Genomic DNA, 25,283 nt, shown 5'->3' with positions numbered 1-25,283 from the left:
ATTGAACCCAGGACCTCATGCATGCTAAGCATGTGTGCTACCACTTGAGCAATACCCTCCCCCCAAATTTTTATTTAGGTGACAGTCATGTCTCAGTAATGCAAGAAACACTGCTTTAAATGGTGGAAATACTGTCCAATGATGACACTTCAGCCTTGCAGGAGAGCTGTTGAGAGAAATATTAGAAGGAACTCTATATTTCCCTATACTCAGGGCTGTACACAGCCTTCTGTTTGCATATAAGCTAAGCCTTCCACCTCTAGTTATTGGATGTACTGTTGTCACAGGGCAATCTGCCCCTTCAAGCCCATGCTGAAAATGTCAGAAAAGACTACACCTGCCTTGGCTCTTTTCAATGAATACATCCAGTGTGGGTGCCTCATGCTGCAGACATGTGGGATACACAAAGAAGACTAAGGCATAACTCCTGCAGTGAAACACTTGAGTCAGAGTAAGGGTGGAGGATGTAGGGCAGTATAAAATTAAGGGCTAATTTGTATTAGTTGGGATGTCTTAAATGTATGTAATAAAAATAGAAATCTAAACAGTAAATATAAATATCTAACAAAGAATCAGAATTAAGGTAGCCATTGGGCTGGTTATTTAGAAACTCAGTGATGTACCCAGGTGTGTGTGTGTGTGTGTGTTTCCATTGCTCCTTTTTGTCATCCCTAGTGTTGTCTTCTTTTGTGGGCTGGTAGCATATCAGTGACCTTAAATCCAGGCATGACACTGTCTAGAACTAAGTTCTTTTTTTTTTTTCTTTTCTGCCTCTCTCTCTCTTTTATTTTTTAATTGAAGTATAGTCAGTTTACAATGTTGTATTAATTTCTGGGGTACAGCATAGTGATTCAGTTATACATATATGGATATATTCCTTTTCATATTTTCATTATAGGTTGTTATGAGATATTGAATATAATTTCCTGTGCTATACAGTAGGTCCTTGTTATTTATCTATTTTATATATAGTAATTAGTATTGCAAATCCCAAACTTCTAATTTATCCCTCCATCCCCATCCTTCCCCCCCCCGCCCCAGTAACCATAAATTTGTTTTCTAAACCTGTGAGTCTGTTTCTGTATAACTAAGTTCTTCAATAAAGGAGCCACTAGCCACATGCAACTATTTAAATTAATCAAAATTAAATTAAAATTCAAAGCGCAGTTCCTCAGTGGCCACATTTGAAAGCTCAAAAGCCACATGCAGCAAGGAGCCATCATGTTGGACAGCAAAGAGACAGAACATCTACATCTTTCCAGGGGGTTTTAATGGATAGCACTGAATTTAGCAGAAATGACAATGACCTTCCTGTGGTTCTTTCTTATGAGGCAGGACATCATCCTTTAAGCGTTCAAGTAATCTTACCCACACGGTTCTTTGACCAGAATTGATTCTCACATTCATTTGGGTCGAAACCCTGACAAGGCAACAGGATTACTGCAGGACCCAGCAACCACCCACCAGTGCAGGATGGAAACAACGTCCCCCTAATCCTGAGTCTGTTCTTCAGGGGGAAGGCCGGAGAAACAGGCAGCGATCGTCTCCTGGGAGGAACTCCGGCCACCTCACAGCTGACTGGAGGAACAATTTGGCCCTGCTGGGGACTGAGTGGAGCCCCAGGTTTCCACACCAGAGCTGGCCGGGGCCCTGGAAGGTGACTTTGCGGCCTGTGCATGCGCAGCTCACTCTAGGGTTCCGGCCGCACAAAGCAGTCCTGCCCTTCCCCAGCTCCCCGACCACCAGGCCAGACTCCTGAGAAACACCCCTGCACTGGGACTCTGGAGGTGCTGTGGTGATGTGTCTACAAGGATTGGGGTTTGCCAGACCCCTACGGACAAGTCCAAGAGGAGGAAGCCTTGACACCAAAGGCATCCAGGTGTTGCTCTTCCCCGCGGGAGGTGCCTATTGGCCTCTTTTAACTCCTGAGATCCCGCGAGATCCCGCGAGATTCCCCGAGATCCCGCGAGACCTGGCTTCCTCTAGGAAGTTGGGTAGCAGCGCCTCAGGCTTGATTAAGTCATGCCCCAGCCAGCCCTGACTCGTAGCGCCTCGGGGCGCATCCGCTCCCTGCCCGGCTTCGGGACCCCCGCTGACCGCCCCCACCCACCCGAAGCCGCATTTGCTTTCCTGGGAAACCCCACACTCCGCCCTGCCAGTCCGGCCTCAGCCCTGCACGTCCGTCAAGGTTTTGGGAAGAATGTCGTCTCAGGAGCAGGCTGCAAGGGAGCGGGCTGGGGCCCTGCCCGGGAGGAGATGCGGCGCTCGGGCCCCGCGGAAGCGGCTGAGCAGCCTTGACTCTTGGAGCTGACCGAGCGTCCAGGAAGGCGGGTCCCGGAGGCCTAGAGCCGCGGGGTAAGGTTTTATCAAGAAATGTGATTTGAGCTGAGAGTGAGTGGAAGGGTATTTCAAGCGTGCTTTCTACTTTTTAAGAACCACTGTGTATTTAGTTCGTTTTAAATCTACTCTGGTTTTCTAATTAGAATAAAGATGACTGAATTTGAAGAAAAGATAGATGAATTCTTAAGTGAGGGGACTGGCCTTTGAGAATGAACGTGCTGTGGAAGAAATGCAGGCTGGACCGCGGGGTCTGGAAAGAAGGCCATAGGTGTTTTTTTTACATCTGAGGATGTTTAAAAACACTGATAAAGATAACAATGGACTCATCCTTCTGAGGTGTGACTTTTAACACGAGTTTCCTATCAGAATGTCAGTGTAGAGCTTGTTGAAAGTAAACATTCTTAGATGAATACAAAACAAGTCATGAATATTTTTATAAAGTTTTACGAAGAGTTCTGTTGCTGTGTCACTACCTCCAAATAGGCCTGTTGCTTGAAAAAAAAAAAAAAAACAAACTCAAACAAAACCCTTCCTTTGCTTCCTGTTGCTTTCAGAGTCCAGGTGAAATTCCTTGGGAGGGCGTTGAGGTCCTGTCTGCATCTTCAGCTGTGTCTCTTTCTAGTGAAACTGTAACAGGTGCGCCTTCTGGAACAGAAGCGCGCGCTTCCTTCTTTCTCTCACTCATGTCTTTGCCTTTTTAAGATTGAACCCTGGCCTCACGGCCGCTGGGAGATGATGGTTGTTGCCATCACTGTTACTGAGTATTTAGTTCTCCTGTAAGCCCTCTTCCTGGCAGAAGGACTGCCCTTTGCTGTGCTGTTGAACTCAGGTGCCACAAGAGCATATGATTTTGACCAAGTACCCGTGAGTGGGAAGGATGTGTGTCGTTTCCCAGCACACGCTTAGAGAACCAGTGTGCGCTTTTGGGATGCTGTTTCTTGTTCACGAGGTTCCTGGCGGAGAGTCTCAGATAGCACCTGCTTCACCAGCCCCTTCTATGTGATGACCAAATGGAACAGAGGCCCCGGGCAGCCTTGGTGGAGATTAGTATGAACAAGAAATGAGCTGTTTCAAATCACTGTCATTTGAGGTTTCTTTATTACTTCAGTATAACCTCGTCCACCTTGACTGTTCCAAAAGTATTCCAAGACTTTCCTAGTCTAGGTTTGGTTTCATATTGAGTATCACATTTTATTGGTGTCTTAAACCAGGACTCAGCAAACTTTTTTTGGAAAGGGCTAGATAGTATTTTGCACTTTGTGGGCAATGCGATCTCTGTTGCAACTACTCAACTTTGTGCAGCGCAAACGCAGCCATAAATATACTGTAAAGGAATGAGTGTGATTTTGTGCCAATAAACCTTTATTAATATGAGCAGATGCTGGGTTGGATTTGGTCCTCAGGCTGCAGTTTGCTGACTGCTGTTGGAATTCATGAATCGGAAATCAGTAGCACAAGTCCTTTAGTTGGTATTGTAAAGATCAATTAAATTTTTCTTCTCATGTGTCCATCTCATACATACCAATCTGAATTTGGGGCTATGATTTTTAGTAAGAAAGTCAAGATAGATTTGAACTCAGGAGTATAAACATTTGTAAAATCATACTTGAGGATTGGGGAAAACATATGAAAAATTAATTTCTAATGAGTAATTAAAGAAATGGCATACATAAACATGCTTTAAAAAGGTAAAGTCTTAATTATTTTAGCTACACTTCTAGATAACTGATATTAAGAGCCATAGGAAATTGCTCTTCTGTAGAGAAATATTGGCAATATCATATGATGTAACCTATTACTCATAATTATATGCTGGATTTTTTAAATTATAGTTTCTATATGCAAAAATCTAGAGCGACACCAGCTCTTGATGAGATAAGTAACCTGGTTCACGCTAACCCACACTCTTGTGCAGATATGTACCTGATTTTACTGCATCCGTGAATTTTGGTGCCAGTCAGTATTCTAAAATCGCTTAAGAAAACTCCAGCTATTTCTATTTGAAAAACAAGCACAGTCCATGTGGGCTCAGCTTTCTCTCTCTGTTTGGTTTGTTTTCATAGGAATGAGGATTTTTGAAGGAACTTTTCATAGGTATGAGGCAGGCGAGAGCTTTCATTCTTTAGTGAGAGTGATGAAAGAATCATCTCGAGAGGTTACCAGTGCTCTGAAAGGAGGGGGAAGAGGGTACATTCATACATTCCCTGCACAGTTCTTAGCCAAAGGGACTATTTCCTTTTTGGTGATTTCTAAAAATAAAAGTAGGAAAAAAACAATGGTGAAATGTGTCTGCATCACATAAAATTGCAAATCATGACATAATATAATATAATATAGCTCATCTTTTCTCTAGGGCAGAATGTTTATACCATGTTGCTTTCCCAGGATATTTATAGATTTCCTGAGAATGACTAATTGTTCTCCAAAATCATATTTTTAGTTTCCTTCTCCCAGTCCACAGCTCTAGGAAATGTTAGACTGAAAAACTTGAGGCCTGTTGGTGGACTTCCATCTGTTGTTAGTGGTTTCATTACAAAAACGTGTGTATCAGTAGAAGAAATTTTTTAGAAAGAAGTCATTTCAACTTCATGTCAATTGATAGCTTTACAAGTTACCCTTCATAGTTTATTTTGTGTGAGATATACCCTTTAAGGAAAAAAAAAATCCCTTGAAGCAATCTTACAAAAAACTGTGCTAGGATATTAAATGTATGAGGAGACTTTTTAAGGAAACAAACCTATGGACTGAAGCTAATGAATTATCTATGGGTCCAAGTTCAGATTTCCTAAGTTTATTTAAGAAGATGAATATATTCAGAAAAATAAATGCCATTACTGTTTCTTTGTCTGCTAACAAATGGCATTACCAGTAGATTTTATTTTGTAAGATGTGCATATGTGTCTACCTAGGATAGCTCAGAAGATATTAATAGTCAGAAATAATGTAAATTCCAGTAATGTATTTATGAAATATATTGATGCTGTCAGTCTTTATTTATTATACTGTGCCATGAAGTCTAGACAGAATAATAGTGCATTCTTTGTAGAGGCATGCATTTCAAAAATCATTGAATTTGCTGTAATGCCAGTCCCTGGGTCTCATTCATGAATTTTTTACAGTTGGTTTTACATTCCATCTAGAGAAAATAATTAGCAGCATTTTCCCCCCCAATTCAACTAGAACTTTGTCTTTGGCATGAGCAAATAACCTTTAATTTGACCGTCGAGCTATGTCTTAGTTTTTCTCTCTTGCCTGTGCCAAGCAATCCAATTTATTATGCAAATGTCAACAATTTCAAATATTTCCCATCTAAGAACATTTCATAGTGATACATACAGCTTGTGTCATTATACAAACATCCATTTAAGAAATTCTAATTCGTTGCAGATCCTCATTTAGCTCCTGAATAAAACCAGTACTTCTAACCCTAAAGTTTTATTGTCCATTAGCTTAAATTGGACTTGCTTTTCTTTTTTAACCTAAAAGCCATAACTGAATAACCTAAATGTAAGGAAAAACAGAGCTCGCTCTTGACAAATCTAAAAGGACCAACTGACAGAGAATGAGGAATCTATTAAATCTTCAAAGATCTAGTTTTATGCAGCCCGACCTCCTCTGCTCGGGGCAACTCGGAATATTCAGCATCAATCATGCATTCGTTCCTCTTACGCCCGCTTCCTCTCTTGTGCCTCCTGAAGTGCAGTGGGGCGTTAGTTATGGCCATCCCTGGAACTGATTCAATGCGCACTGCCACTCAACAGAAGACGCTGTATTTAAATTACGGACTCTCCAATAGTTTAAACAGGTTTATTATCCCCTTGCCTTGCTGTTGGTCTTGTCGACAGGAAATTGATTTTTTACCTGACAGCCATCCATTTATAAAAATAGGTGCTTTTTCCAAACTTCGTTATCTTCTTTGCTGATGGTCTTATTTTCTCTGGGTTCCGTTTGTCTGCCCTGATATTTTTCTGCTTGATAAGGAGGTTATCTGCCAAATGGCACTCGATTAGGGTAGACCTAGTCCCTGTCGTGGCAGCTGCTCTATTTCAGATGATCTTTTTTATCGTGTTAACTTTCCCAAAGAAAAAAACATGGTGTATGCACATTAAGTGGAATTTTTTTGGAGTGTGTTTATTCAAATACACAATCAGAACTTTAGCCTTCCATCCCTGGACAGAGGAGTAACTCTTTGTAGGGAAAAGCCCTGTGTTTTTCTGGTCATGCACACTCTGGACGCAGGCTGGCTGTTTGGAAGCCTGTCTCCATAGCTTACCAGCTTGGGGCTTCGGGCAGGATATTTAATTTCTGTGTCCTCACTTCTCAGCCACAGAACTGAGGTAGAAATATTACTTTCTTCACAGTATTGTTGTGAGGATTAAATAAGTTAGTATGAGTGAAGCTCTCAGTTTGGGGCCTGGCATGTGAAAGACACTCCATTAACGCTAGCCGTCCTTGCCTTTGCATCAGTGACTTTGTCTCAGGGCGCTCAAAGAATCATGGAATACTTATTCAGTCTTGGCTGTTCTGCCCATATGACTGGTGGAATGGCATTTGCATTGTATTAACCATTATTTAAAATTGCACTGACTCAGTTGTCCAGTGATGTTGGTATAGACATTGAGTGACACCCAAGAAAACTTTGAGCAACACTATTCAATAATATTAAAGAACCGTATTAGTCAATTCAAACACCAGATCTAAACAACCTACCTCTTACCAGGTTTGTCTTCCTGGCAAGACGTGTTGTGTAGTGCAGCTGGTACAGCCATGGCTGGGGGCTCTGACCCTTATCTATAAAGCTAAATACAGGTGTACATCAACATTTCTGTTAGGGCAAAATATTGGCACGGCGACTGGAATGCTGGGTTCAGATCTTGCCTGTGCCTCTTGGATGTGTCCTTGGGTTAACTACTGACGTCTCTCTTGCCTCCATTTCTTCATCTGTCAGAGAGTTGCAGGGTGAATTAGTAAAAATGTGTAAACCACTTAGAACGAAGCTTCATCGTGGGCACAGGAAGCCTAATGCTCAGACGCAGCCGTCGACAAGGAAGCCGTCTCCTTTTGTCCTTCCTTGAATGCCATGCTTCTCTAACTTTTCCTTTTACAGAGTAGAACACTAAGTTGTATAAAACCTAAATTTGTGCAAAGTGGGGAAAAAGCCCTCTGTCCTTGCCTCTGAGTAGTCAGACTCGTCTGAACATTCTAGATGCTGGCGTCTGTGTCCCCGCGGCTCAGGTGCCCCCAGCCACGCCGGCTGGGCTGAGGGCATCTGTATCTGTTTCACCAGCCAGAGTGTGTGCACTGTGGGTGACTGCTTCTCTCTCCTCTCTCGCCTCGCTGAGCAGGGTGGACAGGCTCTCGGGCACCTCCGGAGGCCCACGCGGCAGATTCCCACCAGGACAGCCGTGGGTGGCCAGTCACAGAGAGAAACCAAACCTTTTGTTGGGCTGCTTGATAAATGCCCGTATCTGAGAAGTTGTTTACTTTTGCCCTAACAAAAAAGTTGATGTCCACCTATTTTCATACATTTTGGTGATACATTTCTATCCTACCACATTAAGAGCTCAAAATACCTGTTCTTGGGCAGTTGACAGGAGCTTAACAAAAATCACAGTGAGTTATGGTTTCTGGGTTTTCTAAAGAACATGCCTTCGTCAAGGCCTTAAATACGTTTCAAAAAATTAATGAAATGGAATCATTAATTTTTCCCCTTTTACCCACCGCAGACTGTTTTATAGAGGATTTAATCCATTGGTATGCTACCAAAGGGAAGACATGTTTTCCAAGGTAAATTTGCTCTTGAGAAATAATCAGGCTGCTTTGGATGAATTTTGAAGTCTCTGTATTTCAAAGAAGTAGCATTTAAAGTATGAAATTATAATTGGCTATTTCTGTCAAACTGAAAAAAGGCTCTATCCCTGTCAGTAATTAATTTTAGATATATAGTGATTCTAAAATTTTTCGTCTTTTAAATTAACTGCATATTAGCACATTTTGGTCCGTGAGTTTATTTTTCTTTTTTTTTTCTCAAAGATGCATTAAGAGAGAAAAGCTTTTAAACAGACTTAATTAACAGCCAGAAATGACATGATTTATTTTCGTGAATTGTACGTATGGCTGTGGTTCTTCCTGTGCCATATTTTGAATACATTAAAATATTCTTTACATTATGATGCTTTATAAAATTATGCCCAACAGCTCTGGGGAAAATAGCTATTATATCCTTAGGAAGATAAAATAATCCTCATTCCTCTGGGACTTTAACATTGAAGAGGTTTATAAACTGTAGAATGTGGGGGCTGAAACCGTTCTCCTTGTTTTCTTTTTGTGTTTCTAATTAGGCACCATAAAATGCAGAGAAGAGCAGGCATGGAAAGTCATAAAAGTAAAAAGGTTGTATATCTTCACTGTACTTCAAATGTATATTGACCCATTTTGTCTTCAGAGTAAATAAGCTGAGGAAAACCATTAAATATATATACATGTTCGTATATACATATTTTATATATATGACTTTTGTTAAGCTGTCAGCTTTCCAAGAAAGATTGTTTTGAGCTCTTAATCTGGTGATGTAGAAATTTATCACAAAGTTGTATGAAAATAGGTGTGCTTAGATATTGTTGTTAGTCAGAATATATAAAACATTCGTGTGTGTATAGATATATATTACACAAGCATATTAGATCTAGAAATATATATGTACTTTTAGGATCGCTATATTGGAGGCTAGTAAAAGGGTTGCTATTTCCCTGGGTTACTGCTACACACATTTTAAAAGCAAACAAAGTAGATTTAGTAGCGATGACATTTTAAAACAGGAACATTTGGCCGATTGGGAAGGTGAGCTGATTCTCTGACTCAGTTATTACCATGGCAACTCTTGGGTTCAGCAGTTTCATCCCTTGGCGGTAACCGTTGGGTGCTCTCAAGTAAAGCTCAGATGATTTTGTCCTCCTTTTCTCAGGGATGTTAAATGGAACCTATTAATAAACCAAAAAATGGGAAGACTTAGATTTAATGTTCTGATGAGATTCAGTATCCTTGAATGCAGATGTCACTAATGGTTTATCCAGCCTAAATTTCCCCACTGATAGTCAAGCAAACTGGGGACTCATTTCCCCCTCATTTCTGGAATAGTATAAGTTGGTCTCCCAGAAAGTGAAGGAAGCTTCTTGGTTCCTTTAAACAATTTTACAGATTATTTCTTGCTTATAAATTTTACGTATAAAGTAAGTGTATTCCTATACCTACCAACCCTGAATATTTCTGCATTAGAAGGGGCAGGGCGTGAGCGTACATGCCTCCCTTGGAGGAAGGATGTAGAGACACACACACACACACACACAACTGGGATTCTTTGGCAGTGCTTCCTGGACATTTTAGCGAACAAGGACCATAATGACAGATGTTCTATCTTTCCATGTATAAGTGATCTCATATACTGTTTGTCTTTCTCTGTCTGACTTATTTCACTAAGCATAATATTCTCTGGGTCTTTTCATGTTGCCACGAGTGGCAGAATTTCATTCTTTTTAATGGCTGAGTAATATTTCATTTTATATATAAACCACATCTTTTTTATCCATTTGTTTGTAGATGGACACTTGGGTTGCTTCCTTGTTTTGGCTATTGTAAATAGTGCTACTATGAACATGGGATGCATGTGTCTTTTTGAATTAGTGTTTTTGTTTTTTCCCGACGTTTATCTAGGAGTGGGATTACTGGATCATATGGTAGTTCTATTTTTAGTGTTTTCTGAGGAACTGCCATACCGTTTTCCTTAATGGCTGGACCAGTTTATGTTCCACCAGCAGTGTATAGGGGCTCCCTTTTTTCCACATCTTCTTCAGCATTTGTTATTTGTCAGCTGTTATGATAGCCATTTTGACAGGTGCGAGGTGTTACCTCATTGTTACTTTGTTTGACATTTCGCAAATAGTGATGTTTAGCATCTTTAAATACGACCGTTAGCTCTCTATAGGTCTTTTTGGAAAAATGTCTATTCAGGTCTTCTGCCCATTTTTCGATTGGGTTGTTTGCTTTTTTGATATTGAGTTGTATGAGCTGTTGCTGTATTTTAGATATTAACCTCTTGTAGATTGTATCATTTGCAAGTATTTTCTCCCATTCTGTTTGGTCATTGATTTCCTTTGTTATGCAAAAGCTTTTCTGTTTAATTAGGCCCTATTTGTTTATTTTTGCATTTATTCCTTTTGTCATAGGAGGCAGATACCCCAAAATATTGCTATGATTTATGTCAAAGAGTGTTTTGCCTATGTTCACTTCTAGGAATTTTATGGTTTCTTGTGCTACATTTAAGTCTTTAATCCATTTGGAGTTTATTTTTGTATGTGGTATGAGGAAATTTCCTAATACTATTTTTTTTATACGTAGCTTTCCAGTTTTCCCAGCACCACTTACTGAAGAGACTCTCTTTGCTCCGTTGTATATTTTTGCCTCCTTTGTCTTAGATAAATTGACCATAGGTGCATGGGTTTATTTCTGGATTCTATATTCTGTCGCATTGATCTATGTGTCTCTTTTTGTGCTTGTACCATCATTTCTGATTACTGTAGGTTTCTAGTATAGTCAAAAATCAGGGAGGGTGATACCTCCTGCTTTGTTTTTTTTTTTTTTTTTCCTTAAGATTGCTTTGAAAATTCAGGGCCTTTTGTGCTTCTATATACATTTTAGATCATTTGTTCTAGGTCTGTGAAAAATGTCATGGGTATTTTGATAGGGATTGCATTAAATCTGAGATTGCCTTGAGTAGTGTGGCCACTTTAACAATATTAATTCTTCTAACCCAAGAGTACAGGGTATTTTTCTACTTCTCTGTATCATCTTGAGTTTCCTTCATCAGTATTTTATAATTTTCATAGTATAGGTCTTTCACCTCCTTGGTTAAGTATATATTCCCAGGTATTTTTATTCTTTTTTGATGTGGTTTTTAATAGGATTATTATTATTTTTTGCTCTCTTTCTGATAATTCATTATTAATGTATAGAAAAGCAACAGATTTCTGTATGTTAATCTTATATCCTGCGAATTTACTGAATTCATCTATTATAGTTTTCTGGTGGAGACTTTAGGATTTTCTGTTTAAAGTATCCTGTCATCTGTGATTAGTGACAGTTTTAATTCTTCCTTTCCAATTTAGATGCTTTTTATTTCCTTTTCTTGTCTGAGTGCTATGACTAGGATTTCCAGTATTATCTTAAAGAGAAGTGGTGAGAGTGGGCATTCTTTTCTTGTTCCTGAATTTAGAGGAAAGACTTTCAGCTTTTCACTGTTGAGTATGATGTTAGCTATGGGTTTGTCATAAATGGCCTTTATTATATTGACATATGTTCTTTCTATACCAACTCTGATGAGAGTTTTTATCATGAATGGATGTTGAATTTTGTTAAATGTTTTTCTACAGCTATTGAGATGATCACGTGATTTTTATTCTTCAATTTGATAATGTGGTATATCACAATGACTGATTTATGAACGTTGAACCATTCTTGCATCACTAGAATAAACCCCATTTGATCATGGCTTATGCTCCTTTTTACATGTTGTTGGATTCAGTTTGCTGATATTTTGTTGAGGATTTCTGCATCTATATTTGTCAAAGTTATTGGTTTATAATTTTCTTTTTTTGCAGTATCTTTGTCTGGTTTTAGTAATAGGGTAATGATGGCCTCTTAGAATGAATTTGTTGAGTTTTCTGTCCTCTTCAGTTTTTTCAAATGGTTTGAGAAGGATCAGTATTAGCTCTCCTAATATATGTTTGGTATTTCCCCCTATTTTTAAAGGTTAAATTTAGATTTCCTATAAGAACACAAAAATGAGTATAATTTATAGACATGGAAGATAATATCTGTTGGTAGTGGCAGAAAGGAACAGTGGTATTTACAAAAAAAAAAAGATCTATATATAGCCTGCTCTTGGTTGTATAGAATTTCCAGCAGACCTTATCAGATAAGAGCTTATGAGAAATTCTGTCTTTTTTTTTTTTTTTTTTGTCCAAAGCTTTCAGAGAAATAACCATAGTCTGAGTGGCTCTGGGATATGATCACAACCACAGCTTCAAGTTTTACCTTGTGTATGATCTGTGAGATTATCTTTATGTCCAAGTAAATCACTGCCATACTGTGAACCAACAGATGTGCTGAGTACGCTGTCGTGAGCCAAAAATAGAAATCATACTTCACAGCATTTCTCCATAGTATCTGTAGGGGATTGAGAAGATCATTGGAAATGGGCTATGGGGTTCATCTATAAACTTTTATATTAGCATTTATAATTAGCATTTGTGAGAGTTTAATTTGTCTTCCTCAACTCTACAGACTTTTCTTGAGAAATCACTAACATAAGGCAGTTACAAAAAAGCAGAGGATGTCTCTCTCCATCTTGAAGGAAAGATGGGCATCCATATATAAATATGCAAATAGTATGTTTGTGTAATTGTAAAAGTGCTTAAAAATAAATTCGGTTAGTTTGGGAAGTCAGTGAAGAGAAAAAAATATTTTTATTTCTCTTCACCTGGTAAAGCACAGTTTTCTAATTTTAACTAGAAACAAAGCAGGGCCTTGTTATTACTTCCTTTCATAGTTCCAGGGTTGGGGACAGCACAGACAAGGTAAATACAGTGGGTTGGAGATACTGGAAGGGTTAGAAACGTGTGAAGTAGGCATACTAGGTTAAGCGAGTTGCTGTGAGGTCAGTGAGGAGCCCACCTGGTCTGGTCACCTTCCTTCCCCCTTCCCTGTGCTGTCCACCCTGCACGGGGCTGTGCAGAACTCTCATGACTGACCGTAGTCTCGAGGCTGTTTCAGATCCGTGAGTTCGGTGATGGCCATAGTAAAGCAGAACACCACGTGCAGATAACAAGGGGGCATGCCACCTTGAGAGACTAAGAAACTGTAATAGAACCCACTGCAATCTGTTTTTAAAATAACAGAGATACAAGCTTTGCAGAAAAAAAATGTTGTGTCAAGTGAAGACCACACTCACTTCCCTGTCATTATTTTATACTCCAAACACATACTAAGTTAACTAGGGCCAAATTAACTAGTTACTCTTCAGCATAAACCTATGATGAGTTTGAGATTATTGTACAGGTTAGAGTAAACCTTCCTACTGCCATGAAGTCCAAGACACACACAAAGATGCCAAACTACAGCAGTAAAGAAGAAATGGAATCTGACGTCTGAGCATCAAACTGAAAAGTAGTCCTGAGCATAAGTGTTTGAGTAAATGGAATGTTGAAACATAGGTGGACATGTGAGTCTTGAATTCTAAGGAAAAGTCAGGGCTGAAGACGTAAGTTTTGGAGCACAATATGAAAGGCATTACAAGCTACACGACTGAATGGAATTAGCATGAAGTTAAGGGTTTATAGAAGAGAGAAGGGGCCCAAAGATAGAGCCCCTGTTGTCTCTGCTGCATTATAAGGATGAAGATTAAAAATGCAAAATGAAACTGAGAAGGATCAGCCAGTAAGTGGGAGGAGAACCAGGGCAGGGTAGTATTGGGGGACCGCAAGGAAGAATGTGTTGAAGGAGAAAGAAGTAGGGGAGGGGTTTTTGTTCCTCGTTGTTACTAATAGACCATTCTTCTTCCATAAAGATAGGCATCTGTGTCCAGTTCTTCTGACAGCACAGAAAAATAAGATGGAAATGTTGATCTTAGGTTTTGGTAACGTGCAGTTCATTGAGTTCATTCATAGTAACATATTTGATCACAGAGTAGAGGTGAATTTGATTAGAATGAATCCAAGAGACACACAGGAGGGATAATTATCTGGGAGTGAGGATGAGAAGCTCGGAGATCATGCGCCTCATTTCCAGACTCAGGTGTGTGCTCTTGGGAGAAAGACAGGTGACCCTGAGGGGGCCACCGAGGAAGCAGGCTTTGAGCTTCTGTTCTCACCAAGTCCTCATTCCCTCTGGAATCCCCAGTTCAAAGACATGAAAGATAAAATGTGAAAGGCATTCTGCATTTTCTTTTTTGGATAAAATACATAACATTATAATCCTGTTGTTTCCACCCAATTAGTATTTGGCCAACATGAAATTACCTGACTCAGTAATGTGGTAAAAGGCATTGTGTGAAATGATGGTCCTGCCCTCTCTCCTCCTCCCTTTTTACTCCTGGTGGGTCTTTTGTGACCCATCAGGTAAACGTTTACCTTGGCTAACCTCTGAATATTAGCTGATCCTATGGAAGGCCGAAACACCAGTGCTCCCCAGAATGCTGAAGTTGTGGAGCATGAGAAAAATCACATTTAATATGACTTCTTTCTTCAGTAGTGAACCATACTTAGCCATAACCCAAATAAACATTTAATTGGAGAAAACGATAATTATGACTTCACCCAGCACATACACACACATGCATGTATACATGTTATACCACCCACATACATAAACTCATATAGAACTTTTGAATAATAAAAACAAAACAAAGAACAATAGGGCCATTTAATTATATAGCTTTGAGCCTGCTGTATGGTACAATGAATCTTGAAATCCAGAAAAGTTCAGAAACTTAAACTTCAAAGAAAAATTAGAGTGTAATTGCTGGCTAAATTTTAGTCATTTAATCAGGAAAGTGAACAAATTGAAACAAAAAAGTAAAGGAAATGAAAAAACTGAGTTTTTACTAAACCGTAGTCCCCCCAAAATTCTGTTTCCTTCATGTTGTGTTTTGATATAGGATGTTACATAAAAGACATAGAAGTTAAACTATGACAAAATTTAATGAAGGTGAGGGCCCTTGGCTTTGTGCAGGAAGGAATTCAAGAGCGAGCCACAGTAGAGTAAATGTAGATTTATCTGGAGAGATACATGCTCCATAGATAGTGTAGGCCATCTCCGAAAGCCAGAGAGGCCACGAGGTGTGGGGGTGGGTGTTTAAAGTACAAGTAGATACATTCTCCATAGACAAGTGCAGTCTGTCTCACTTGGAAGAATGACCATGAGGTGTAGGGGTTAGTTTTTATGGGCTGGGTAACTTCATATGCTAACAAGAGAGGATTATTCCAACTACTTTGGGGAACGAGCTGGGACTCCCAGAAATTGGGCCACTGCCCACTTTTTGACCTTTTACGGTCTGCCTCGGAACTGTCATGGCACCTGTGGGAGTGCCATTTCCCATGCTAATATATTACAATGACTGTATAATGAAGCTCAAGGTCTCCTGAAAGTCAAATCGCCAACCATCTTGGGCCTCAAGGTCTGTTGGGAGTTGAATTTTCTGCCATCTTGGTGTTAATTGCTATGTCATTCCTTGAATGCCTGTGCCCTGCCCACTTCCTTCCTATCTCAGTAGGTTTTAAACATTTTGCAGACAACTGTCTGGTGATTGCTTCAGGGGTCCTTAAAAAGTATGGTGGTGGTGACTGCGCTCTTGGCTCTGAATAACATTCTCTCTACAGAATGAGGTTGGAGAATAAATGTCAAGACTCTTTCTCTTTTATGGCAGACAGAAATTGGATCTTAATTTTCCTATTTACACCTTACTCTCTGTCTAATAAACTTAGTGATATAAACACATTGAACACTTGATGCAGTTCATTTATACATCTTGTTCTGGCTCTATTGCGCAGGATTTCGTTTATTCTCCTGCCCAGTTGTCACTGGACACTCTTCCTCTGCAGATATGGAATAAGTCTTTTACCACATGTGACTTGTAAACATGGAGTTTTTGTCCTGTATTTATGGTGTTGACTTCTATGTTAGACCATAGGCAGTAATAACTAGGATTACTCCTTTCAGTTAGCTCTTATGCTCACTTATTGGAACTATGGTCATAGTTATAAGTAATAATGACCGCATAACATTTCCTGGTGTAAAAGAACAAGATCACTCAACTATTTCAACATAGACGTGAACCCCTTCAGCCTACTCAGTTTCATTGAAATGTTAATAATGGCCTTTTCTCATAATAGCTTTTCTTACATCACTCCTTTTGTCTTTCATCCAAACAAACCAAGATCCAGACATCCTGGTATTTTCAGGCAACTCTGAAGGAGTTTCCCAGCAAAATTGCATTCAGTAAAGTTCTCCTAGTGATAGAAAGTATTTGAGGTCTCAGAGAAAATCTCACAGTGCTTAATTCTAGTATAAGCACAGAAAGAAGTCTTGGTATTTATTATCAGTTAAAACAACTTACGTCAACAGAAAAGAATCTCACTTCCCACCTTTGTCACACAATTTATCATAAATTTCTGCTCAATTTATCATAATTTATTTATTAAAAAAAGAAGTCAAAATACTGAAGCTAATCTCCTGCAGGAAGACATTGCTTTATTGGGTGATTTTCCAAAGAATCCTTAGAAATATGTGATCCTAAAAGTCTGTGACCTAAGTCTATTAAACAAAACGGCATTCCTGAAGTGAATTCCAAAGTTGCTAATAAATAGATGTGTATTTGTCAGCAATTTCAACTTCCCAGATCATTGAATGTATTTACTGTCCTGAAAGGAGAACAAATACAGTGTTTCTTCACTAGCTACTTATATGTTTTTTCCTGAATACTTTAGAGGACAAAAGAAAGATTGTGCAGAGATAATTTTTTGATGAAATTTTTTTCCCCATCACTGCCAACAGACTGTGATTTTTTTAATGTTCATTTATTTGGCAAAATGCTGATTTAATTGTTGCCAGTTTTTTTTTTTATGAAAAGCTACATGATAAAGCTATTTAGCTTTCTCATTTGCAAATGGTGTCTCATGGGTCCTTAGTAAGGTATTGCAATGAATTTCAAAGGCACTGCCATTATTAGTTTACTGCTGTTCTTAAAAACCTACAAAGTTACAAATATTTTTATCCAGACGTGATGCAGATTCATTATCTAATGGAAGCAATGGTGAACTATTTAACTACAAAAGAAAATATCATGGATGCAGACATGTTGAAAGTATCATGGTTGCAGAAATGGTGTTAACTGGTTAATAGGCTATTTAATCAGTATGAAAAAAATACAACCCATGTAAGAAAAAGCTTTTCAAAAGATAATGGGTAAGGATTAGCAGGAAATGGATTTACTCTCTTACTTCAAAAAACTGAGAGGGTGGACAAAGTGCATAAAACAATGTTTTACAAGACACTTTGCATCAGGGAAAAAAGGACAGTAATCCTTGAAAGATCAAAAATAAACAATGTGAGTGCTACAATTTCTCCAAATTACAATCTTTAAGAGAGTTTCCAGGTCATGACATATAGAGAGGGAACCCAGTCAGAATCCAAGGGAACCCTCGAGTTGGGGAGAAGATCAAAGTAGGTAGACTTTTCAGGACAATGTTGTAGAGAAATGATAAAGTGGACTGTGATGAGCTAACACTGTGTCACCCTAAGGTAACCTATTAAAATCATATAAAAAGTGTTTTATATATTAATAATTAATAAAACAAATACAGAATAGTGAGGATATAGACCTGAGCAATCAAATTAACCTAATTGACATGTAGAACATTCCTGTCAACACCTGGAGAATTCATAGTATTTTTAAGTTCACACGTAACATTTACAAAGACAGACCATATTCAGAACAATAATACAAGTCTTAATACATTTAACATAATTCACTTCATGTAAGGTATATTTCTATTGACTATAGATTAAACCAGAAATAAATAAGAAGATCTCTGAAAATTTCCCAATTATTTGGAAAGTAAATAACAAACTTCTAAATAATCCATGTGTCAAATGAGAAATCAAAATGAAAGTTAGAAAACATTCCACGTGAGTGGGATGCTACTGCTAAACTTCTTCCGGTGGAATGTGTGGTACTTGGCCTCTGTGTTAGAAGAAAAAGGGCCTCAAATCAGTGATTTGACTTTCCAACATAAGAAACTAGAAAAAGATATAGAAATTAATCACAAAGTAAATAGAAGAAAGAAAGTAATGAATAATCAATACAATAGAAAGCAAAACACAATACAGACTTGTTATAAAGCTACAGTAATAAAGATGGTATGTATTGGTGTGAGAACAAATAAATCAAGGGACCAGAACTGATGTTCCAGAAATAGACCCAAACACTTATTGACAACTGATTTTTCACAAAGTTTCACAAACAGTTGTGTGGATTAAGGATAGTCTTTTAAACAAACAATGTTGAAATAATTGGGTATCCACATGCGAAAAAAAAAAAGATGTCTGATCCATACCTTGCCCCATATAAAATATTAACTCAGAGTTTATCTTAACTTTAATGTAAAACCAAGAACTATAAAACTTCTAGAAAAAAATGCTTTGTAATTTTGGGTTAGATACAGATGCCTTAGATAGTACACCAAAAGCATGCTCAGAAAAACTGGTAAATTGGAATTTATCAAAATTAAAGCTTCTGCTCTTCAAAAGATACTAAGTTGATGAAAAGAAACCACAGATTGGGAGAAAATATTTACCAATTTACATATCCAATAAAGAACTTCTATCTGAAATAAATAACTCTAAAATTAAAAAAAAAAAACGCCCAATTAAAAATGGACAATTGATTTGAACGGACACTTTACCAAAGAAGATACATGGGCAGCAAGGAGCACATTAATAGATGTTCAGCCTGATAGCTGCAGTGGGATACAGCTACACACCTATTTGAACAGGTAAATTTCAAGACACCAACCATAAACATTTCGTTCAGGATATGGAGGGAACGAGAATTCTCATACACTTCTGGTATGAATATAAAGTCATGAAGTTATTTTAGGAAACACTTCGACAGTTGCTTAAGAGTCTAGGTATTTCCCTGTAGAGGAAAAAATACATATACATACAAAGACTTGTACAGAAATGTTCATAGCAGTTTTATTCGTAATAGCCCAAGTTTTGAATCAGCACAAATGTTCATCAGCAGGTGAATGGATATACAAACTATGGTATATCCATGCAATGACATACTACTAAGTACTAAAAATGAGTGAGCTGTTGATATAGGCAACAATGTGGATGAATCTCAAAAGAATCATTCTCAATGAAAGTAGCCAGATTAAAAAAAGAATATGCTTTTTAATTCCATTTATATGAAATCCTAGGAAATGTAAACTAATATTAGAGCACATCAATGTTTGCTTTGAGGTGAAGGAGTCAGGATCAAAAAGGTATAGTAGGAAAGGTTTAAATGGGACATGAAGAAACTTTTGGGGGTTATGGAAATGTTCATTATCTTGATTGGAATGTTAATTTTAAGTGATTTAAAAATGTCAAAATGTATTAAATGGTACACTTCAAACGTGAGCTTTATAGTGTATCAGTTCATCCTTAACAAAGCAGTTGATTAAAAGATAATTTTAAGTACTTTTATGGCAATATTTGGGCTTCATGAATGTGGATTCATAAACAATTATGAATTATGGCTTAAAAATCTCATTTTAGCATGTGATAGGATAAAAAGAGAAAATGATGATTGCTGCAAATGTGTGCCAATGGAAAAATCTGTAATTCTTTTTTATAACCACACTTAAGATTTACCAATAGAATATTTGGTTTAAGAGTAATAACCAAGTGCCCCTTTAAAGACCTTTATTCATTCATTTACTTAGGCACACACCAAGTTATGTGCTTACTGTGTGAAAGGATATATGTGAAGACATTATATATCATGCTTGGAATAAAAAATCAGACGTAAATTTTGACTTCATGCCCTCACATAGAAAGAGGGCTACAAGATAAGGGCCCTTAACTAAATATTTCAATAATTAAGTTGAACGATGTTTGTAAAATACATAACACAGAGCTTGATATACAGCACATACTCAATAATATTAGCACATCATTAATAAAGAAGAGAGAGTGATAAGTCCTGTGAAAAGGATAAATAAAATATCATGGGAATTTAAGGAAGTAAGAAGTAAGAGATTTTTAGCCCTTCCCTCTCTCCGTCCCTCTCTCCCTCCTTCCCGCCCAACTCTTTCCCCCACCGCCCACCGTGTGTAGGAGGAGTGTATTGGGGAAAATGTGTCTTTAGTATGCTCCATGAATTGGATGACTTTAAGAGTTGATTGAAGGCTGTCCTTCAGCAAAAGGCTATAAGTCACATAACGATGAAGCTGGATAGATAAGAGAAAAAAAATGTTTAGCTCTGAATTCCATATTTTTCCTCAAATATTATTGATTTTGTTTTCCTCTTCAATATAATCTTGTGACTAAAGATAATGAACTGAAAATAAATAAATAAATTGGCAGTTTTACAGAATACACCAAAATTGGAGATTTGGAACCTAATTACATATGCTGAGATAGCTACCTGCTCTTAAAAAAAAAAAAGAAAGAAAAAAATGAAACTAAACAAAAACAAATCGATCACATAAAAAAATTCCCCACCCCAGGTTGTCTCCTGGGCTGCACACCTGTGACTTAGAGTAGGCCCTGTGTAGATGTGTGTAACTCCTCCTTATCTGTGGTGCAGAGGCTGCACACTCAACCAACCTGGGATCCTGCAGTGCTGTAGTATTTACTACTGAAAAAATGCACATCTAAGTGGACCTGTACAGTTCAACTCCACGTTGTTTAAGAATCAACTGTAAATATTGTTTCAGATAATCAAGTTTAAAGCAGTTTTTAAAACCTAGATAATTCAATATGATGATCTGTATCAAAAATTGTGGTAAAAAAGTCCACTCTGAAAAGGCTGATAAAATAGGTAACCTCTAGTATACAGTTCAAGCAGACACCATAGCATAGAAGAGTAATCTCAGTATGTTCAGAATTTCTTCTGGCTTATCAGAAAGGCAGGTTTTCTTTCAAAGACCGCAGTGGAAAAGGATGTATATCGAGACGCCCAGAGAGTACCCTCTCAAGTTCAGGGCAGTGCATCTTCTATAAAAAGGGAGCGTACAAGCGTGATGTTAAGTGGGTACCAACTTGAGATTGCCTGAGTGCTAACCTGTGCCCTTAGTCCTGTTGTTTAGGCTTTTATTCCCCCAAGTTTTAAAACTGTGATAAAATACACATACTATAAATGTTACTGTCTTAATCATTTTTAAATATATAGCTCAGTGGTTTTAAGTACATTTATTTTGTTCAACCATCACCACCATCCATCTCTAGAACCCTCTTCATCTTGCAGAAATAATACTGTTTAGCATAGTATTAAACAACTCCCCATTTCCCCTCCTCCATGATCCCTGGAAACCACTGTTTTACTCTGTCTCTATGATTTTGATGATTCAGTATCTCACGTAAGTGGAATCATACAGAGTTAGTCTTGTTTTGACTGGCTTATTTTGCTTAGCAATATGTCCTCAAGGTCCATCCATGTTGTAGCATATGTCAGACTTCTCTTCCTTTTTAAGGCTAAATAATACTCCATTGTATGCATATACCCCATTTTGCTTATCCGTTCATCCATCAGTGGACACTTGGGCGGCTTCCACATTTTAGCTGTTGTGACTAATGCTGCTGCAAACAGGGATGTGTGAATAACCCAGCCTTTTCAAACCTCACATTCCACACTGTAAAGTGAAAGGAACAATAATACATAGAACATTAAGCTGTTGAACGGATTAAATGAAATGATCCATGTAGAGCAATTAGCACAGCTCTGGCACATGATATAATTTTAAAGTAAAATGTTCACTCTTATTTTTATGAAAGTGTCGGCTCCACACAATTGAGCAGTAGACCTTTCCCAGTGCCCAGGAACTGAATATTAAGTGTCAAGTAGACAAATCCAATAGCAACAGTGCACAGTGAGAGCCAACTGTGAGGCCATCGCTGTGTGTTCACTCAACCGAAATATGTTTTTTTCACCTTAATTTTTAGAATTGTATCTTTGTGTTTTATCCTGTAGAGCGATAATAGGCCAAATGTTGAAGAAGTCTGGAAAATTATGACTTCCCGTCTCCAGACCTTTATAGATCTGGTCATCTGAGTGCTTGACATCATCTATCTTTCCACTTATCTATCCCTACGATAATAAAATATGGGATTAAAGTGGCTTTTATCTGTAGTGGGAGACGGGATGTATTTCACATGTCAGTTCTTTGAAAGGGGAAACTCCAGAGCTTCAGAAACTATACTGAAGAGTCAAGTGAGTGCTGAGGAAGAACATTTCTGAGTATTACCTGTTAGGATTACAATTTTACTGCTTTAAAGTAATTATAATTTTCATTGCAGAATCTATTAAAAAGACTTTACCTGACGGTAATTTATCTTGTAGTTACAGGTCATTGTCAGAATGAAGGGAAGAAAAGAAGACACGAAGGAGAAATGGGACTATTTACCAAGAGTATCTTCACAAAGCGAGAAAAGAATTGCTGAGAACCTTAATGCCTGCAGAGCGTAAATCACTTAAGAAGCATACAAATTCTGCTCCAGCCTCCCAGAAGCCTGCTCGTTCACGTGTGAGTACTTAACGTGATTTCACTTCATACTCATATTTCTTTATTAGATAGTTTTAATTCAAATCTAATCTTTCATTTTATTAACACTCTGGGATATATAGTGTTTTTTGTGTTATCACTTGTGTCATCAAGAATGGGGAGAGATTCCTTTTTTATTTTTATATTATGTTTAAAAAACTAACTACAATTGCTGAGCACTTCTGAATGCCAGGTAGCACAAGTCACTTAATTTATCTGTTGCTAATAAATATCCTCCTGACAAACATTTGAATACCTACAAGCATTCCCATTTATGCAGAGAGATTTGAAGTCACGTGGCTTTTCCAGAGATCCTCGAGCATCTGTCAGAGGTAAAACTCATTACAGACCTGTAACACTGAACATTCACAGACGTAGAAATCCCTTATGCTTCTTAAATAAATAAAACATCTAAACTTCACTTTTAAAGACCTTACATTCTAGGTTTGTCGTAGACCAAGTGACCAAACGTAGTCAGAGGTGTTTGTATTTTTGTTTTGTTCTTGAAAGAATCTCGAAACTTTCCTAGAGCCTTGCGTAGCCAGTGGTGTGATCTGGAGGCTGCACGAATGCTGATGCCATTAAATGAGCTGGGAAGAAAGGAGTAGGAACAGGATTGATGCTGAACGACGTGTTTGGCTTCTGCAGTGTAAAGAGGAGGGAGGCTTCCTCCTGACGTGCGGGCAGCTGGCCCTTCGGACCCAGTCATGAAGTTTTGTGTCTTCATGTTGTGAGCTAAGTTACACTTTGAAGAAAATGCTGTGTTGGCAGCAGCTATTTCTAATATGAGGAAATTGTCATAGTTTCTGAATTTCGTCAAGTGTCACTTTAACTAATAAAACCATCCTCTTTCCATATATTTATCTAAAATTTCTTGCACAAAATAAATTCAGTGCAGCTTCATTTGTAATTATTGATGTTTGATATGCAGTTACTGTAATCCATTAATAATCTAAAATCTCCTTTTAGCCATTTTTGAGCTTCCTCATTTGTGAATATTTTTAAACAGCACTTCCAGAAAGAATGAACTTAATATTAATACCTTTCTGCCATTATTATGGAAGTACTAATACTGATATGGGTAAAGCTGGGTGGCAGCTTGTAGCTAGATGCACTGTGTGGGTGCAGTGTGTGACCTGGAGAAACAGCCTCTCAATTACCTAGAATTAGCTGTAAAAATATGTTGTCTCCAGTTATGAGAACTAAGATTTGTGTTAGACTAAAAATCCTTAATTTTCTTAGCAAGTTGTATGTATTTGATGGACTGGTTTTTGAAAGGGCCTCTACGATTTCAGTTGAAAATGTTTTCTTGAAGTAACTCAATATGGACTAGGCAAGCCAGAGTAAACCATGGCGTGAAAATCTGGAAGACAGCCTCCAATTTACATTTTATGCATATGACCTGCCTTAATGAGGAAATGAAAATCATAAAATTAGCTTTTATCTAATGGCCTAATACTTGTTTATGGAAAGTGTTGCTGCTGACAAAGGAAATGTTACCTCATGCTGGCAGCTGAGAGACTTACAGGCACCTGAGTGACCCACAGCTCAACAGCTGGTAACCGAAACCCGTCTTGTCAATGTCAGCTACAGTCCATCTTCCCTATTCGCCAGAGGAAACACAGCCACAATTTGCTTACAGTTTCTGGTGTCAGAAGGACCGTGCTCTTGGCTCTCATCCCTTTAGGATTGTGGAGAGAAAGCCAAGGCATACATCCAGTGTGCCTACCCCGTCAGCTGTGGGGCAGAGGGGATGAAGGATGCAGTACGTTATGAATCACTGCTTCCAAATATTCAGAGGACCAAATGGGACAAAGGTTGTTTTTCTTATTATAACTATATAAAGAAGAAGAAAATTCAAAATTATACCTCTCTGTACTTCAGTTTTGAATGTGTGGAGATCAGAAAGAAAATCCATTTGCTTCATCTCTTAAACTTAGGGCTAAGACAAGTAAAAGATAATCTCTATTAGTAAATTATCCTCGAGACTAATTTACTCAAAAAAGAAAAGCAATTCAAGATATACTGTAAGCAAACAGCTAATAAATGCTGCTATAAATAAGATTAAGTAAGGATAAAGATAAAAGGGGGTAGGAAATATCAAAGAAAAATAAAAGAATTCTCCAGAGCTTACGAATACAGTCACATCAAAAAGAGTTCACTGAAGACCTAGCATGTTGACTCTGAAGACTTATGCTTAGAGACAGCGCTTGAAATCACAGAACAGACCCACAAAGGAAAATCTGGTCAGCTACGAAAAATAAGAATCAGACTTCCATCAAAATCTTCTTAGAAGAGAAAGCCACTAACTGTATAGCATTCTCCCCACAAATCCATAACCCCAGTCTAATTGTGAGAAAACACCAGCCAAGGCAAAATTGAGGTATATTTTCCCAAACACCTGACCAGTACTCTTCAAAAATGTGAAGGCCAAGAAAAACAAAAGACTGAAGAACTGTCTCAGATTGAAGGAGACTGAAGACAGGGAGACTAGATGCATGTGGTTTACTGGATGGACTCCTAGAATAGAGTAAAGGTCACCAGTGGACTACCAGCAAAACCCAGATAAAGTCTGCATTTCAG

The 25,283-nt window shown here is 38.1% G+C and overlaps 1 long non-coding RNA gene across 3 annotated transcripts in view; it reads left to right on the top strand.

Annotated features, from left to right (window-relative positions):
• The first annotated feature begins 2,062 nt into the window (after positions 1-2,062).
• Positions 2,063-25,283, top strand: part of LOC140701181 (uncharacterized) — a 101,659-nt gene continuing 78,438 nt past the window's right edge. For all 3 annotated transcript variants that reach the window (XR_012080108.1, XR_012080109.1, XR_012080107.1), the window contains exons 1-2: positions 2,063-2,355; positions 22,499-22,682. This is a non-coding gene — a long non-coding RNA (uncharacterized lncRNA). The remainder of the gene's footprint in view (positions 2,356-22,498; positions 22,683-25,283) is intronic.

This window comes from Vicugna pacos, chromosome 14 (assembly GCF_048564905.1).
Source record: "Vicugna pacos chromosome 14, VicPac4, whole genome shotgun sequence".
NCBI lineage: Eukaryota > Metazoa > Chordata > Mammalia > Artiodactyla > Camelidae > Vicugna > Vicugna pacos.
The sequence above is the reverse complement of the archived record's forward strand: the minus strand, read 5'-3'. Positions and strand labels throughout refer to the sequence as shown.